Source organism: Nerophis ophidion, linkage group LG05 (assembly GCF_033978795.1).
Source record: "Nerophis ophidion isolate RoL-2023_Sa linkage group LG05, RoL_Noph_v1.0, whole genome shotgun sequence".
In the NCBI taxonomy this organism is placed as follows: domain Eukaryota; kingdom Metazoa; phylum Chordata; class Actinopteri; order Syngnathiformes; family Syngnathidae; genus Nerophis; species Nerophis ophidion.
Genome location: NC_084615.1, coordinates 24,881,782 through 24,899,478, shown reverse-complemented (window position 1 = coordinate 24,899,478; position 17,697 = coordinate 24,881,782). Strand labels below are relative to the sequence as shown.

At 41.7% G+C, this 17,697-nt stretch overlaps 1 long non-coding RNA gene across 1 annotated transcript in view; it reads left to right on the top strand.

Moving 5' to 3' along the window:
- Positions 1 to 17,697, top strand: part of LOC133552845 (uncharacterized) — a 40,016-nt gene that overhangs the window by 704 nt on the left and 21,615 nt on the right. The window lies entirely within an intron of this gene.

Here is a 17,697-nt window from a genome sequence, read left to right as displayed (position 1 = left end):
GACCTTAAAGGCCTACTGAAATGAGATTTCCTTATTAAAACGGGGATAGCAGATCCATTCTATGTGTCATACTTGATCATTTCGCGATATTGCCATATTTTTGCTGAAAGGATTTAGTAGAGAACATCCACGATGTTGGTGCTAAGACAAAAGCCCTGCCTCTACAAGAAGTCGCAGACGATGACAAGTGTGGGGTCTCCTCACATATTCACATTGATTTTAATGGGAGCCTCCAACAAAAAGTGCTATTCGGACCAAGAAAACGACAATTTCCCCATTAATTTGAGCGAGGATGAAATATTTGTGTTTGAGGATATTGATAGCGACGGACTAAAAAAAAAAAAAAAAACGAGTAAAAAAAAAAAACGCGACTGCATTGAGACGGATTCTGATGTTTTTAAATACATTTACTAGGATAATTCTGGGAAATCCCTTATCTTTCTATTGTGTTGCTAGGGTTTTGGTGAGTTTAATATTACCTGATTGTCGGAGGTGTGTCTCCACGGGTGTCTTGACGCGCAGTGTCTCAGCTTTTCTCCAGTAAGAAGCGACTTTTTAACCACAATTTTCTCACCGAAACCTGCTAGTTGACATGTGGTCGGGATTCATGTTCGCTTGATCCATAGTAAAGTTTCACCTCCTGGAAATTTAAACAAGGAATCACCGTGTGTTTGTGTGGCTAAAGCCTAAAGCTTCCCAACTTCATCTTTCTACTGTGACTTCTCCAATATTATTGAACAAATTGCAAAAGATTCAGCAACACAGATCTCCAAAATATTGTGTAATTTTGCCGTTAAAGCAGATGACTTTTAGGTGTGTGTGCGTAGCACTCATACTTCCTAAAAACCCGTGACGTCTTGCGTACACGTCATCATTACACAACGTTTCCAAGACGAAACTCCCGGGAAATTTAAAATTGTAATTTAGTAAACTAAAAAGGTCGTATTGGCATGTGTTGCAATGTTAATATTTCATCATTGATATATAAACTATCAGACTGCGTGGTGGGTAGTAGTGGGTTTCAGTAGGCCTTTAAGTCCTACTGAATAACTCTTATATAATCTTCTTCCCTTTATGCGATTTCAAATTACTGATATTGAAATCAGCCTCCTCCATTTTGAAAATGATGACAGGGGAAGTGTCACTCGTGACGTCACGAGTTTGACCAGGCGGTAATACTAAGCATGCGCTAATTATTTTGGGAAGCGAGTTTGACCCGGCAGTAATTCAAGGCATAAGCATACTATATGCCCTGCGGCAATTCAAGGAAATACGGTATATCAATGATGAAATCTTAACATAGCAACACATGCCAATACGGCCTTTTTAGTTTACTAAATTGCAATTTTAAATTTCGCGCAAAGTATCCTGTTGAAAACGTCGGTATAATGACGCATATGATGACGCGTGCGCGTGACGTCTCGGATTGTAGCGGACATTTTTTTCCAGCCCTATCCAAGCTATAAGTAGTCTGCTTTAAAGGCCTACTGAAACCCACTACTACCGACCACGCAGTCTGATAGTTTATATATCAATGATGAAATATTAACATTGCAACACATGCCAATGCGGCCTTTTTAGTTTACTAAATTGCAATTTTAAATTTCCCGGGAGTTTCTTGTTGAAAACGTCGCGGAATGATAATGTGTACGCGTGACCTCACGGACTGTTGGGAAGTATAAGCCCTGCGCATACACACAGCTAAAAGTTGTCTGCTTTAACCGCATAACTACACAGTATTTTGGACATCTGTGTTGATGAATCTTTTGCAATTTGTTCAATTAATAATGGAGAAGTCAAAGTAGAAAGATGGAGTTGGAAAGCTTTAGCCTTTAGCCACACAAACACACGGTGATTCCTTTGTTAAAATTCTCAGAGGTGAAGCTTTCCAATGGATCAGAGCGGTCAAGCGAACATGGATCCCGACCAAATGTCAACCAGCAGTTTTCGGTGAGAAAATTGTGGTACAAAGTCACCCCTTACCGGAGATCAGCTGAGCTTGTGCCGTCCATACTGCTGCCGTCGACTTCCATCAGACACTGGCCTCAAGACACCCGTGGACAAACCCCTCCGACTATCAGGTACTATTAAACTCACTAAAACACTAGCAACACAATAGAATGATAAGTGATTTCCCAGAACTATCCCAGTAAATGTGTCTAAAAACATCTGAATCCGTCCCAATGCAATCGCGTTTTTTTTTTAACTTGATTTTTTTTTTTTTTCTAGTCCGTCGCTATCAATATCCTCAAACTTGAATCTTTCATCCTCGCTCAAATTAATGGGGAAATTGTCGTTTTCTCGGTCCGAATAGCTCAGCCGGTGTTTCCTTGTTTACATTCCCGATGGTGAAGCTTTACTATGGAACATAGCGGTCAAGCAAACATGGTTACAGACCACATGTCAACCGGCAGGTTTCGGTTAGAAAATTGTGGTAATAAGTCGGCTCTTACCGTAGACATGAGTGGAGCTTGCGTCCTCCTGCAGCTGTGGATTCTCTTACCTCCTCCCACCGGAGACACTGGCGGTCACCACACCCATGGCCACACCCCTCGACTTTCAGGTACCATATAATCTCAGTAAAACACCAGTAACACAATAAGAAGATAAGGGGTTTTCCAGAATTATCCTAGTAAATGTGTGTATTAACATCTGAATCGCTTCCACCGCCCTCGCCTTTTTTTTTTTCAAGTTCTTCACTCACTATCCTCAGCCACAAATCTTTCATCCTCGCTCAAATTAATGGGGAAATCGTCGCTTTCTCGGTCCAAATCGCTCTCGCTGCTGGTGGCTATGATTGTAAACAATGTGAGGATGTGAGGAGCTCCACAACCCGTGACGTCACGCGCACATCGTCTGCTACTTCCGGTACAGGCAAAGCTTTTTTATTAGCGACCAAAAGTTGCAAACTTTATCGTCGATGTTTTCTACTAAATCCTTTCAGCAAAATTATGGCAATATCGCGAAATGATCAAGTATGACACATAGAATGGACCTGCTATCCCTGTTTGAATAAGAAAATCAAATTTCAGTAGGCCTTTAATAGGATAAATATAATCTTAGAGAAAAATGTAATTTAAAACATTTGTACTCACGTACAACACTTAAGACTTTCAGTATATTTGTATGTGGAATTAAATTATGGAATGGATTAAGCAAAGCAATCAAACAATGTACTAATATGATCCACTTCAAAAAACACCCACAAACGCTGGCTTACTCTAATAAAAATGCCATGTTTGTTATAAATACAGTTAAAAAAATAAAATAAAAAATGCTGGCTTCCGCTGTGTCTGCTAGCTTGAGCGCCCCTACTTCTCCCAGTGTGGCGAGTCCAGAGTACTGCGAAGCCATTGAACTGCAAGTCGACAATGTATCGCCCCCTACCTTGAGGCAGAGGTACTTACTGCCTCAAGACCTGCCTTTTCCTCGTGGCAACAAGCATGCGCCCCTTCACACGCACACGCCCAATACACACTGTGTGTAGCCGTGGAGGCACCGCCTGTGTCTGCCTCAATTCTCATCTGCTGCTGAATTGTTTTGATCAGGAAACATGGAATTTCTGCGATTTTGTCCATGAAAACTATCAAAATATACAGGAACCACACCAAAATCATATAGAAAGCATAAACCAAAAGAGAAATATTAAAACTTATTTTATTTTATTACTTCGTTTTGAAATAATAAAATAAAATAAGTTTTAATATTTCTCTTTTTGTAGGGCTTCACGGTGGCAGAGGGGTTAGTGCATCTGCCTCACAATACGAAGGTCCTGCAGTCCTGGGTTCAAATCCAGGCTCGGGATCTTTCTGTGTGGAGTTTGCATGTTCTCCCCGTGAATGCGTGGGTTCCCTCCGGGTACTCCGGCTTCCTCCCACTTCCAAAGACATGCACCTGGGGATAGGTTGATTGGCAACACTAAATTGGCCCTAGTGTGTGAATGTGAGTGTGAATGTTGTCTGTCTATCTGTGTTGGCCCTGCAATGAGGTGGCGACTTGTCCAGGGTGTACCCCGCCTTCCGCCCGATTGTAGCTGAGATAGGCGCCAGCACCCTCCGCGACCCCAAAAGGGAATAAGCGGTAGAAAAGGGATGGATGGATGGACTTCGTTTTGTAACATCTCATGGTTAAGCCTCCTGGTGGCAGGTGAGGCACTGCCTCACTTGCCTCCCCTGACAGCACGTCACTGAAGCATACATACTCATGGGAAAACTGGTATGTCACATGTTACAGAAGGAAATCTCTTTTCCTCAACAATTGGTTCAACAATATTTTAGTGAGTCAGCTTTTGAATAAGGAAGGTCAACTTTTTAATTACCAAGAGATGCTCAACCATTTTAAAGGCCTACTGAAATTAGATTTTCTTAATAAAATGGGGATAGGAAGTCCATTCTATGTCTCATACTTGATCATTTCGCGATATTGCCATATTTTTGCTGAAAGGATTTAGTAGAGAACATCGACGATAAAGTTCGCAACTTTTGGTCGCTAATAAAAAAGCCTTGCCTGTACCGGAAGTATTAGACGATGTGCGCGTGACGTCACGGGTTGTGGAGCTCCTCATATCCACACATTGTTTACAATCATAGCCACCAGCAGCGAGAGTGATTCGGACCGAGAAAGCGATGATTTCCCCATTAATTTGAGCGAGGATGAAAGATCGTGGCTGAGGATAGTGAGAGTGAAGGACTAGAAAAAAAAAAAAGGCGAGGGCAGTGGGAGCAAATCAGATGTTATTACACACATTTACTAGGATCATTCTGGAAAACCCCTTAACTGCTTATTGTGTTACTAGTATTTTAGTGAGATTATATGGTTCATGAAAGTCGGAGGGGTGTGGCCACGGGTGTGGTGACCGCCAGTGTCTCCGGTGGGAGGAGGTAAGAAAGTCCGCAGCTGCAGGAGGACACAAGCTCCGCTCATGTCTACGGTAACAGCGGACTTATTACCACAATTTTCTCACCGAAACCTGCTGGTTGACATGTGGTCGGGAACCATGTTCGCTTGACCGCTCTGTTCCATAGTAAAGCTTTACCTTCGGGAATGTAAACAAGGAAACACCGGCTGTGTTTGTGTTGCTAAAGGCAGCTGCAATACACCGCGTCCCACCTACATCTTTCTTCTTTGACTTCTCCATTATTAATTGAAAAAATTGCAAAAGATTCAGCAACACAGATGTCCAGAATACTGTGTAATTATGCGATTAAAGGAGACTTCTTATAGCTTGGCTCGGGATGGAAAAAAATGTCCGCTACAATCCGAGACGTCACTCGCACGCATCATCATACGCGTCATCATACCGACGTTTTCAACAGGATACTTCGCGCAAAATTTCAAATTGCAATTTAATAAATTGAAAAGGCCGTATTGGCTTGTGTTGCAATTTCATCATTGATATATAAACTATCAGACTGCGTGGTCAGTAGTAGTTGGTTTGAGTAGGCCTTTAAGGTCCCTGTGACTCCCAAACAATTTACCATCGTATTTGATGCTATTCCAACAGGTGTTGTTATGTTGTACAGGGTTTACACATCTCCTCTTTCTGCTGTACAAATTGTGAATGATCCACTTGACACTCCTGTGGGAAAGCTTTGCTTTGATCAGAAAAATAACAGAAAAATCAGCAGCTTATTCCAAAATGATTATTATTATTCTTATGTAATTGCGCTCTGGAATAATGTTGTGAATGACATCTGTTGGGTCAAAACGTGGTCCATTCCTAACAGGTATTTACTTACCAACAAAGTCAAAGAGATATCTTTTAAAAGCATTCATCGTTATTACCCTGTAACGACTGTGATGGTTAGATACAAGAAGGACATTGATGTTACCTGCACCTTATGTAACATGCATCCAGAGACTGTTTACCACTTTTTTTGGACTTGTGAAAGCACTCGATCACTATGGCAAGGCATTTGTCGCGTCATCCTGGACAATATTCATGACAAATTTGTGGTTTGTTTTAAAGATGTGATATTTTTCAAACATTTGAAAAGGAATTTTACCTTTGCAACCTCATAGTAATAGAAATTGGCTAAGTTTTATATTCATGAATGTAAGTTTCTCAATACCCAACCTGTCTTTTGTCCCTTTAAAAAAGATTTACAACTCTACATTAAAACACTCTCTACCTCTAACAACAAAAATGGTGTGAAAACGATGATGCTGTGTTCCAAATTTAAGTTATTTACTGGAATTGAGTGAGCCTATGGCTTTGCACTTTGTGTGTGTGTGTGTATATATATATATATATATATATATATATATATATATATATATATATTTGTATTTTATTTTAGTTATTTTAAACTGTTTTTGTACTTATTTTGATTATTGTTTCTCGTCTGTTTGTAAATGTTGAAATTAAAAGTAAAACATTTTTAAAAAACAATCTGGTATGTCACACTCTCAGTAACTGTGATTTAATACACTAAGGCAGGAGTGTCAAACTCAAATAAAGAGTGGGCCAAAATTTAAAACTGAACAAGGCCGTGGGCCAAGTTTGAACAAATTAACTTTTTAATAGGGACCCAAACAAGTTCTGCATTGAGTATGAACAAGCAAGGGTTACATATCTTTCTAGTGACATGCAAAATCGATTTTCGAATAATAATAATAATAATTAAAAATGTCGATGGCATATCAAATTTTAAATACAAATTGAATGCCTCTTTTCTATTTGCAGCCTTTTGAGGTAAATATCAAAATAAACTTTTTCCACAGGCTAATAATACATTTGAAAATAAAATAACAATATTGAATGAATCAAACATTCGAGCCTTGAAGTAGAAAGAGTGCATTAATAAAACGTTAATTATTGGTCAGGTTGCTACACTGATTTGCTTTAACACTGAATATAAAACAAGAAACGCTTACATAACTTAATAGTGCGAAATCAGCTTACAAAAAACAAACCAAAAAACAGTGAAGAAATACAATTTTAAATAAAAACTGTAATACCTCTTTTCTATTTGCAGCCTTCTGAGGTAAATATCAAGATTAACTTTTTCCACAGGCAAATACATTTGAAAATGAAATAACAATGTTATTGTTACTTACGCACCAAACAGCCGTTCAGAGTAACCACCCTTTTTGGGTACACTCAAGGGAGTACTGGAAAGTGCTCCCCCGGGTGATTCCCTTGTCCTACTGGGGGACTTCAACGCTCATGTTGGCAACGACAGTGAAACCTGGAGAGGCGTGATTGGGAAGAATGGCCGCCCGGATCTAAACCCGAGTGCTGTTTTGTTATTGGACTTTTGTGCTCGTCACGGATTGTCCATAACAGACACCATGTTTAAACATAAGGGTGTCCATATCTGCACTTGGCACCAGGACACCGTAGGCCACAGTTCCATGATCGACTTTGTAGTTGTGTCATCGGATTTGCGGCCTCATGTTTTGGACACTCGGGTGAAGAGAGGGGCGGAGCTTTCTACCGATCACCACCTGGTGGTGAGTTGGCTGCGATGGTGGAGGAGGATGCCGGACAGACTTGGCAGGCCCAAGGGCATTGTGAGGGTCTGCTGGGAACGTCTGGCAGAGTCTCCTGTCAGAGAGAGTTTCAATTCCCACCTCCGGAAGAACTTCAAACATGTCACGAGGGAGGTGCGGGACATTAAGTCCGAGTGGACCATGTTCCGAACCTTTCTTGTCGAGACGGCTGATTGGAGCTGTGCCCGCAAGGTTGTTGGTGCTTGTCGTGGCGGTAATCCCAGAACCCGTTGGTGGACACCAGCAGTGAAGGATGCCGTCAACCTCAAGAAGTAGTCCTATCGGATTCTTTTGGCTCATAGGACTCCGGAGGAATTGACGGGTACCGACGGGCCAAGCGGTGTGCAGCTTTAGCGGTCGCGGAAGCAAAAACCCGGACATGGGAAGAGTTCGGGTAAGCCATGGATAACGACTTCATGACGGCTTCGAAGCGATTCTGGACCACCATACGCCGCCTCAGGAAGGGGAAGCAGTGCACTATCAACACCGTGAATGGTGCGGATGGTGTTCTGCTGACTTCGACTGCGGATGTTGTGGATCGGTGGAGGGAATACTTCGAAGACCTCCTCAATCCCACCAACACGTCTTACTTTGAGGAAGCGGTGCCTGGGTAATCTGTGGTGGGCTCTCCTATTTCTGGGGCTGAGGATCCTAAGGTAGTTAAAAAGCTCCTCGGCGACAAGGCCCCGGGGGTAGATGAGATCCGCCCGGAGTTCCTTAAGGCTCTGGATGCTGTGGGGCTGTCTTGGTTGACAAGACTCTGCAGCATCGCGTGGACATCGGGGGCGGTACCTCTGGATTGGCAGACCGGTGTGGTGGTCCCTCTCTTTAAGAAGGGGGACCGGAGGGTGTGTTCCAACTATCGTGGGATCACACTCCTCAGCCTTCCCAGTAAGGTTTATTCAGGTGCACTGGAGAGGAGGCTAAGCCGGATAGTCGAACCTCGGATTCAGGAGGAACGGTGTGGTTTTCGTCCTGGTCGTGGAACTGTGGACCAGCTCTATACTCTCGGCAGGGTTCTTGAGGGTGCATGGGAGTTTGCCCAACCAGTCTACATGTGCTTTGTGGACTTGGAGAAGGCATTCGACCGTGTCCCTCGGGAAGTTCTGTGGGGAGTGCTCAGAGAGTACGGGGTACCGGACTGTCTTATTGTGGCGGTCCGCTCCCTGTATGATCAGTGTCAGAGCTTGGTCTGCATTGCTGGCAGTAAGTCGGACATGTTTTCAGTGAGGGTTGGACTCCGCCAAGGCTGTCCTTTGTCACCGATTCTGTTCATAACTTTTATGGACCGAATTTCTAGGCGCAGTCAAGGCGTTGAGGGGTTCCGGTTAGGTGGCCACGGGATTAGGTCTCTGCTTTTTGCAGATGATGTGGTCCTGATGGCTTCATCTGGCTGGGATCTTCAGCTCTCGCTGGATCGGTTCGTAGCCGAGTGTGAAGCGACCAGAATGAGAATCAGCACCTCCGAGTCCGAGTCCATGGTTCTCGCCCGCAAAAGGGTGGAGTGCCATCTCCGGGTTGGGGAGGAGACCCTGCGCCAAGTGGAGGAGTTCAAGTACCTAGGAGTCTTGTTCACGAGTGGGGGAAGAGTGGATCGTGAGATCGACAGGCGGATCGGTGCGGCGTCTTCAGTAATGCGGACGTTGTATTGATCCGTTGTGGTGAAGAAGGAGCTGAGCCGGAAGGCAAAGCTTTAAATTTACTGGTCGATCTACGTTCCCATCCTCACCTATGTTTATGAGCTTTGGGTCGTGACCGAAAGGATAAGATCACGGGTACAAGCGGCCGAAATGAGATTCCTCCGTCGGGTGGCGGGGCTCTCCCTTAGAGATAGGGTGAGAAGCTCTGCCAAATTAAAGCCGCTGCTCCTCCACATCAAGAGGAGCCAGATGAGGTGACTCGGGCATCTGGTCAGGATGCCACCCGAACGCCTCCCTAGGGCACGTCCAACCGGTAGGAGGCCACGGGGAAGACCCTGGACGCGTTGGGAAGACTATGTCTCCCGGCTGGCCTGGGATTGCCTCTGGATCCCCCGGGAAGAGCTAGACAAAGTGGCTGGGGAGAAGGAAGTCTGGGCTTCCCTGCTTAGGCTGCTGCCCCCGCGACCCGACCTCGGATAAGCGGAAGATAATGGATGGATGGATGGAATAACAATGAGGCGGTCAGGGTTGGAGGGTGGCGGGGTTTGGTGGTAGCGGGGTTGTATATTGTAGCGTCCCGGAAGAGCTAGTGCTGCAAGGGGTTCTGGGTATTTGTTGTGTTGTGTTTATGTTGGGTTACGTTGCGGATGTTCTCCCGAAATATGTGTGTCATTCTTGTTTGGTGTGGCTTCACAGTGTGGCGCATATTTGTAGCAGGGTTAAAGTTGTTCATACGGCCTCCCTCAGTGTGACCTGTTTGGCTGTTGCTCAAATATGCCTTGCATTCACTTGTGCTTGTACAAGCCGCATATACTATGTGACTTGACCGGCACACTCTATGTATGGAGGAAAAGCGGACATGAAGACAGGTCAACCTCAACTTCGTCCCATGTCCACACACAACAATGCCACTGTTTAATACCCCTTCCCCCTTCGTCCGCCGGTGCAACGTGACCTAATACGCTTTCGCCGAAAATGCGCACGTGTGCAAGTTCTTAAATTTAACTTATTTTGACAATATCCAGTGCAGCAGTATTCCAATTAACTGGTATCCAGTGTGCCGTGGGGCCCTATTGTAGTGAATCACACCTAAGCCATTATAAATTAATCAAATCTTAATTAGACACGTAAACAATGTAATAACACTTTACAGCAATCAAACTAGGGATTGTGATATCTGGTCAGGACACTCCTCACTCTTTTGCCTTAACCTTCATTGTCCATTCGTTTTTGGTGTCTTTTTATATACTCTGGTCCTAGACGTTGAGTCCGCGACATACATGGCGGGCAATAACTAATAGTCTGCTTTGCCAGTCCAAATGCATTCGCCGTTTTCCATAGTTTTCCCTCGACGGCATTTCTCGTTGTCTCTCCTTCAAAGTTTTTCGGTAAGTAAAATCTCAGCTGACCTGGAAATCCGAAAGTTTTTTTGCCGTCTGAGGAGTGTTGAATCCGAAATAGCTGCAATCACTTTTTCTTAAGGTATTAATGTGTGATTTCCACAAGCGTCTGTAGAGACGGAAGGAGAAACACGGGCATGTCTGGATGACTCGCCTTTATACTTCCAGTGGTTAGCTCCGAGGTACGAAACCGCTTTATTATGAAGCTGGGTGTTGCGCGGTATTTTTGGCGCCACTCCCTCTCCGAACTCAGTTTGTAAACGGTCAATGAGTCCATATCAAGCTAAGAACCGCAGATTCAAGAAATACTGTACATGGCACATTTACCCGTGTAAAAATTTGCCCGAGGATGGGGACTTTAAACGTCAGTTTATCGTGGCTAGGCTACATAAATATTCGTTTAAGGGGTTATCCGGCATAGTCTTAGTAACTGTGAATTAATACACTTAGCCTGGGGGTCAGCAATCCGCGGCTCTTAAGCACCGCACTAGTGGCTCCGTTTTTTTTTTTTTTAAATGTATGAAAATAGAAAAAGATAGGACAAAATATATATTTTTTGTTTTGATTACTATATGAGGACAAACATGACACAAACTTTCCCTAATTGTTAGAAATCCCACCGTTTACTTTAAACATGCTTCACTGATGAGAGTATTTGGCGAGTGCCGTCCTCGAAATCACCGTAGGTACTACAACTGTCTTCGACACTGCCACAGAAATATGTGTTTTATGCCACATTTTCATTTCGTCCACCACACATTTTAAGCTGTGTGTAAATGCACTAAGGTGAGCTTTGTTGATGTTGTTGACTTGTTGGAGTTCTCATCAGGCATATTTGGTTACTGCATGACTACAAGCTAATCGATGCTAACATGCTATTTAGGCTTGCTGTATGTAAATAATGCATCATCATATCTCGCTTGCAGGTTATTTTACTTAAAGGCCTACTGAAACCCACTACTACCGACCACGCAGTCTGATAGTTTATATATCAATAATGAAATATTAACATTGCAACACATGCCAATACGGCCTTTTTAGTTTACTAAATTGCAATTTTAAATTTCCCGGGACTTTTTTCTTGAAAACGTCTCGTAATGATGACGTGTACGCGTGACGTCACGGGCTGTTATGAATATGAGCGCTGCGTACACACACAGCTAAGAGTCGTCTGCTTTAACGGCATAATTACACAGTATTTTGGTCATCTGTGTGCTGAATATTTTGCAATTTGTTCTATTAATATTGGAGAAGTCAAAGTAGAAAGACGGAGTTGGGAAGCTTTAGCCTTCAGCCACACAAACACACGGTGATTCCTTGTTTAATATTCACGGAGGTGAAACTTTATTATGGATCACAGCGGACATGGATCCCGACTACATGTCAACCAGCAGGTTTCGGTGAGAAAATTGTGGTTAAAAAGTTGCCTCTTACCGGATATCAGCTGAGCTTGTGCCGTCTATAAAGCTGCCGTCGACTTCCTTGAGACAATGCGCGTCAACACCCGGCCGTGGACGTACACTTCCGACTATCAGGTACAGTTAAACTCACTAAAACACTCTAAAAAAACATATGAATCTGTCTCTCCTTGCAACGCGATTGCAATCGCGTTTTTTTTTTTTTTTTTAGACTTAGACTTAGACAAACTTTAATGATCCACAAGGGAAATTGTTCAACACAATAGCTTAGTTACAATGATGGAAAGTGTAAGGATGGAAAGGACAGTGCAGGTATATATAGACTAGGTATAGCAATGTAAAATATAACATATCTGCGAATATATACAATATATACTTAATATGTGTACAGTATATTATACATACAGATATAATAGGTCTATAACACAGATAAAATGTATACCAAATGCTATGTACACTATCACAGTATATTTGGCAGCCCCAGCATAAAAAAGAGAGTAAGTCCATCAGAAAATAGAATATAGACATTAACAACAAAGAAAAGTAGATGACATAGAAGGTGTAAGGTAATAGACGGATATTATGTGTTGCTGTATGGGGAGTGATTATACAGCTGGATGGAGTGTGGAATGAAGGAGTTCTTGAATTGCACAATGCGGGAAGGAAGCTGAAGGAGCCTGTTGGAGTATGAACTCCGCTGTCCCTCAATTGTCTGGTGGAGTGGGTGGGGAGGATTGTCCATGATGGCCAGAAGTTTGTCCAGTGTCCTCTTGTCCCCTCACTGATACAAAAGCCTCCAACTGCGAGCCAATAGTTAGGCCGGCTTTCCGGATCAGTTTATCAATCCGGTTTGAGTGCCTTTTGCTGGTGCTGCTCCCCCAACAAACCACAGCGAAGTGAAGGGCACTGGCCACAACAGACTGATAGAAAATCTCCAATAGCTTGCTGCACACATTAAAGGACCTAAGCTTCCTCAGGAAAAAGAGTCTGCTCATTCCCTTGTTGTAAGCAGCATTGCAGTTGTCCTTCCAGTCCAGTTTGCTGTTCAAATGAACTCCCAGGTACTTATATTGCCCCACCACTGCCACCTCCCGGCCCTGGATCTTGATGGGCTCCACCGGGGTCTTTAACTTGTTTTTTGGTTTTTTTTTTCCAGTCCGTCACTATCAATATCCTCACACACGAATCTTTCATCCTCGCTCAAGTTAATGGGGAAATTGTCGTTTTCTCGGTCTGAATAGCTGTTTTTGTTGGAGGCTCCCATTCAAATCAATGTGAATATATGAGGAGCCCTCAACATGTGACGTCATCGTCCACGACTTACGGTAGAGGAAGGGCTTTTCTCCAGTTGCAAACTTTATCGTGGACGTTTTCTACTAAATCCTTTCAGCAAAAATATGGCAATATCGCGAAATGATCAAGTATGATACATAGAATGGACGTGCTATCCCCATTTATATAAGAAAATCTCATTTCAGTAGGCCTTTAAGGAAAAAGTACTCAACAATGATCCAAACAGGAGATAACAAAAGGCAACGATGCGAAAAAGACAAAATAAAATGAGAACCGTGGAAAAAAGAACAAAATCTAATATACAAAAATAACTAGACTTGGGTTGGAGTTGCAAGGCGTGCAAATTACCACACAACACCAAGCTGAATGGCACTGAGAATAGCCAAGAAGGTAAGCATCAAAAACTCGGGAAGCATAGGAGTCTTCTGACATGGAGAGTCGAGGAGTGGAATCGGCGAATGCCATTCAGCATCAAAGTGCTGCTTAAGTAGTGCCGGGAAGAGTAGACACAGCTGTGCACGTCTCACAACTCCGCCAACAAGGGAAACACAGGAACTCTAGGAGGAAGAAGAAAAGTAAGAGCCTGGTGTACTGCATCAACAAAGGAAAAACTGAACATACAAACCACAAGGTGGCAGCAGTGCGGTGACCGTAATATTGGCTGCATGTCTGATAGTTGTTTGTATTTTCCAGGCGTTTTCTTACCCTCTGAGAAGTCTCCGTTTTGCTAATTTTTTTCAATGTTGCAAAAATGTGTAAAATAAATGTTGCATTTTAACATTTCTGTCAAAGATTTGCATCAGCCTGTGACACACAGTCGCTTTGATAGTATATGCTAATATAGACACTCACATCAAGTTTTGCCTTTATTATAATACTTATATAAGGCTTACATTTTTTGAGGCTCCTGTATTTTTGGTTTAATTTGGCTTTTTCAACATTTTGAGTTGCCAACCCCTGACTTAACCTGACAAAACTTCAAAATTGCACCTTTTCGGCATGTGTCACCAATAAGCCAACTAATACATATTGCAGTAAAAAGCAGCATTAACTCAGCATTTAAGTTAATAAGGTGATAATGAAATCAGGAAACCATGACTCGCCACAGCCAAACCTATGAAAAATATTTAACAAAAGCAAAAGTCAGAGCACAGGCATACATAGCACAGTGATTACAAGCAATACTTTGGAGGCAGACACCACAGTTGACATACTTCACACCAAAATCATAATTTCTCCGCAATTGTTGGACCAAAGCCAATGAAAATTTTATGGCAAAATGAGGGTAACACGTTTATTTTTGGTCATTGTGTATTTTCTGGCGTACATTTTGCCAGCACAAATATGAATATAGCAGTGGAGTGCATCAAAAACAGCCGCAAAATTGACCCGAAATTATTGGATACGCTGGGATAGGTCTTTCTTGTCATTGCACAAGTACAAGGAAACTTTTTCTTTCAGCACAAACCCATTCAAGATTAGACAAACAGTGCACAGGGTTACAGAACAGGTACACTGATGGGTCGCCACAAGGCGCCCCGTAAAAGATAGATAAAAAGTAAATGCTTGGAAAGGATGAGTAAAAAAAAAGTACAATCTAGACTGGACTCCCCTTTGTACTTTTTAACTGCCCCTCCCTTCCCCTCTAGCAATAGAGGGGAAGGGAGGAGCATGGTGGCAGGCTGCACTCTCAGGCGCTGCCCATCCTTCCATCACCCATATGGGCTTTGCGTCAAGAGTGTTGGATTGGGGGTGGGGTATGTGTGTGTTGCGTATATTTTTTTGTGGAAGCATGTGTGTGTGTAAGCCTGCAGTGTGTCTCTGTTCCTCGGCCTTGATGTCGTGCAACTGATAAGTCCAAAGTCAACAACTACAGGTGTGTGTCCATGAGAGACAAGAGGGGAGTTTGCTGTGTCTTCGCCGCACTGTCCTTCGGGAGAGTCTCGAAGCCAGGGAAACAATCCAAGTTAGAAGGTTTTGTATGCGAGTGAAAATAAAATTTGCTTTTCACTCTAAATTGTCTATGACCGGTCCTCAAAATCCTGCGGGGCAGACAGTCCGATGTGATCCAAATCACAAGAGTGTCCACTGTTCTTCCCGCATCCTCCATTCATTTGTGGCAGCTTTGGGGTACTTTGAAGACTGCCAGCAACTTCCAATTTGTCGACAAACCAGAGCAACGCTTGCTCCAATCAGCAGATGTCCTGTTGTCATAATTCCAAATCGGTGGATATATTCACGTCCTCGACAGAAAGGGTCACCAGGCACGCGGCACTCCTTTTCCCACGAATCCGTCGCGTGTCTAGCAACAGCCGCTCCGTCATAACAAGCAGGTTCCCCCAAACCCAAGATCTTGTCAATTTCTTTTAGGCCAGTTAAATAGTTCCAATATTTAGATTTGGAGACCAGTGCAAAAAAGTGGCAACAAAAAAGTTAAGACAAGACAAAGAAGCAAGCAGGAGAGATAAGGGAGGGGAAAGGGGAGTGTTCACCCTCAATGAGTGCCAGTGAGGAAGTTATTATTATTATTATATATACTGCTTTGACTACAAACTCTGTTTCCATATGAGTTGGGAAATTGTGTTAGATGTAAATATAAACGGAATACAATGATTTGCAAATCCTTTTCAAACCATATTCAATTGAATGCACTACAAAGACAACCTATTTGATGTTCAAACTGATAGAATTTTTTTTTTTGCAAATAATCATTAACTTTGAGTTTGAGTTAATTTCGAACATGCAAGCATACAGCATGATACATCACAATTTCCAGTTTCTCTTTTCAACATGTTCGAAAAGGAGTAGGAAGAAGCAGAGTTTATTTAATCCTACCCCTTTTCTTTACATAACAGTTGCTAAAACTTTTGTTCTCTTCCTGTTCTCAATGTATTCACAATGTATACTCCATAAGTAATAAGTAATCACAATACAAATAAATAAATAAATAAATAATTGGTGAAGTAAGTTTTATTCCATACGATGAGATAAATCAGATTATTTTGAGAATGAATGGGTGAGTAAAATCAGAATGTTTATCATGGTTCTTCATTTTTGTATTTTGTAAACACTTCCAGTTTGAAGAGTTTCTTGAAGTGGATCATATTAGTACATTGTTTGATTGCATTGCTTAATCCATTCCATAATTTAATTCCACATACTGATATACTGAAGGTCTTAAGTGTTGTACGTGCATACAAATGTTTTAAATTACATTTTTCTCTAAAATTATATTTCTCTTCTTTTGTTGAGAAGAATTGTTGTATATTCTTGGGAAGCAGGTTATAGTTTGCTTTGTGTATAATCTTAGCTGTTTGCAATTCCACTATGTTGTGGAATTTCAGTATCTTTGATTCAATAAATAAAGGCTTTGTATGTTCTCTATACCCAACATTATGTATTATTCTAACTGATCTTTTTTGTAACACTGTTAGTGAATGAAGTGTTCTTTTGTAATTATTTCCCCATATTTCTACACAGTAACTCAGATATGGTAACACTAGTGAGCAGTAGAGAATATAAAGTGATTTTTGGTCTAGAACATATTTGGCTTTGTTCATTATTGATGTATTTCTTGCAACTTTATGTTGTATATGTTTTACATGACATTTCCAGTTCAATTTATCATCAATCATTATACCTAGAAATTTGGTTTCATTTACTCTTTCAATTTCTATTCCGTCTATTTGTATTTGTGTTTGACTTTCTTTTCTACTGTTGCCAAATAGCATTATTTTAGTTTTACTGAGATTCAATGATAGTCAGTTTTTGTCAAACCATTTTTTTAATTTGATCATTTCTTCTGTTATTATTTGTATTATCCACTGTGTGTTCTCTCCTGAACAAAACGCTGTTGTATCATCCGCAATAATACTAACTTTAAATCTCTTGTAACTTTACAAATGTCATTTATATAGAGATTGAATAATTTAGGTCCTTGTATTGATCCCTGAGGTACACCACAGGAAATATTTAGCATTGTAGAAGTGTTCGCCTAGCTTCACGTATTGTTTCCTGTTTGTTAGATAACTTCTTATCCAATTTAAGACTAACCCTCTGATGCCATATCGTTCCAGTTTTTTTATTAAAATACTGTGATTAATTGTGTCAAATGCTTTAGTTAGATCCATAAACACTGCTGCGGCACATTTTTTACTATCTATTGCATTGGTGATTTCTTCTGTGATTTCAATTAAAGCCATTGAAGTTGAAACATTAGCTCTGTATCCATATTGGTTCTCTTCGAGTATTCTATTTTTATTTATGAAACTCTAATCTGTTATTGAACAGTTTTTCAATGATTTTAGAAAATTGTGGAAGTAAAGAAACAGGTCTATAATTTGTAAATAGATGTTTGTCCCCAGTCTTATAAATTGGTGCAACTTTAGCTATTTTCATTTTGTTTGGAAATGTACCTGTTTGAAATGATAGGTTACTAATATACATTGATGG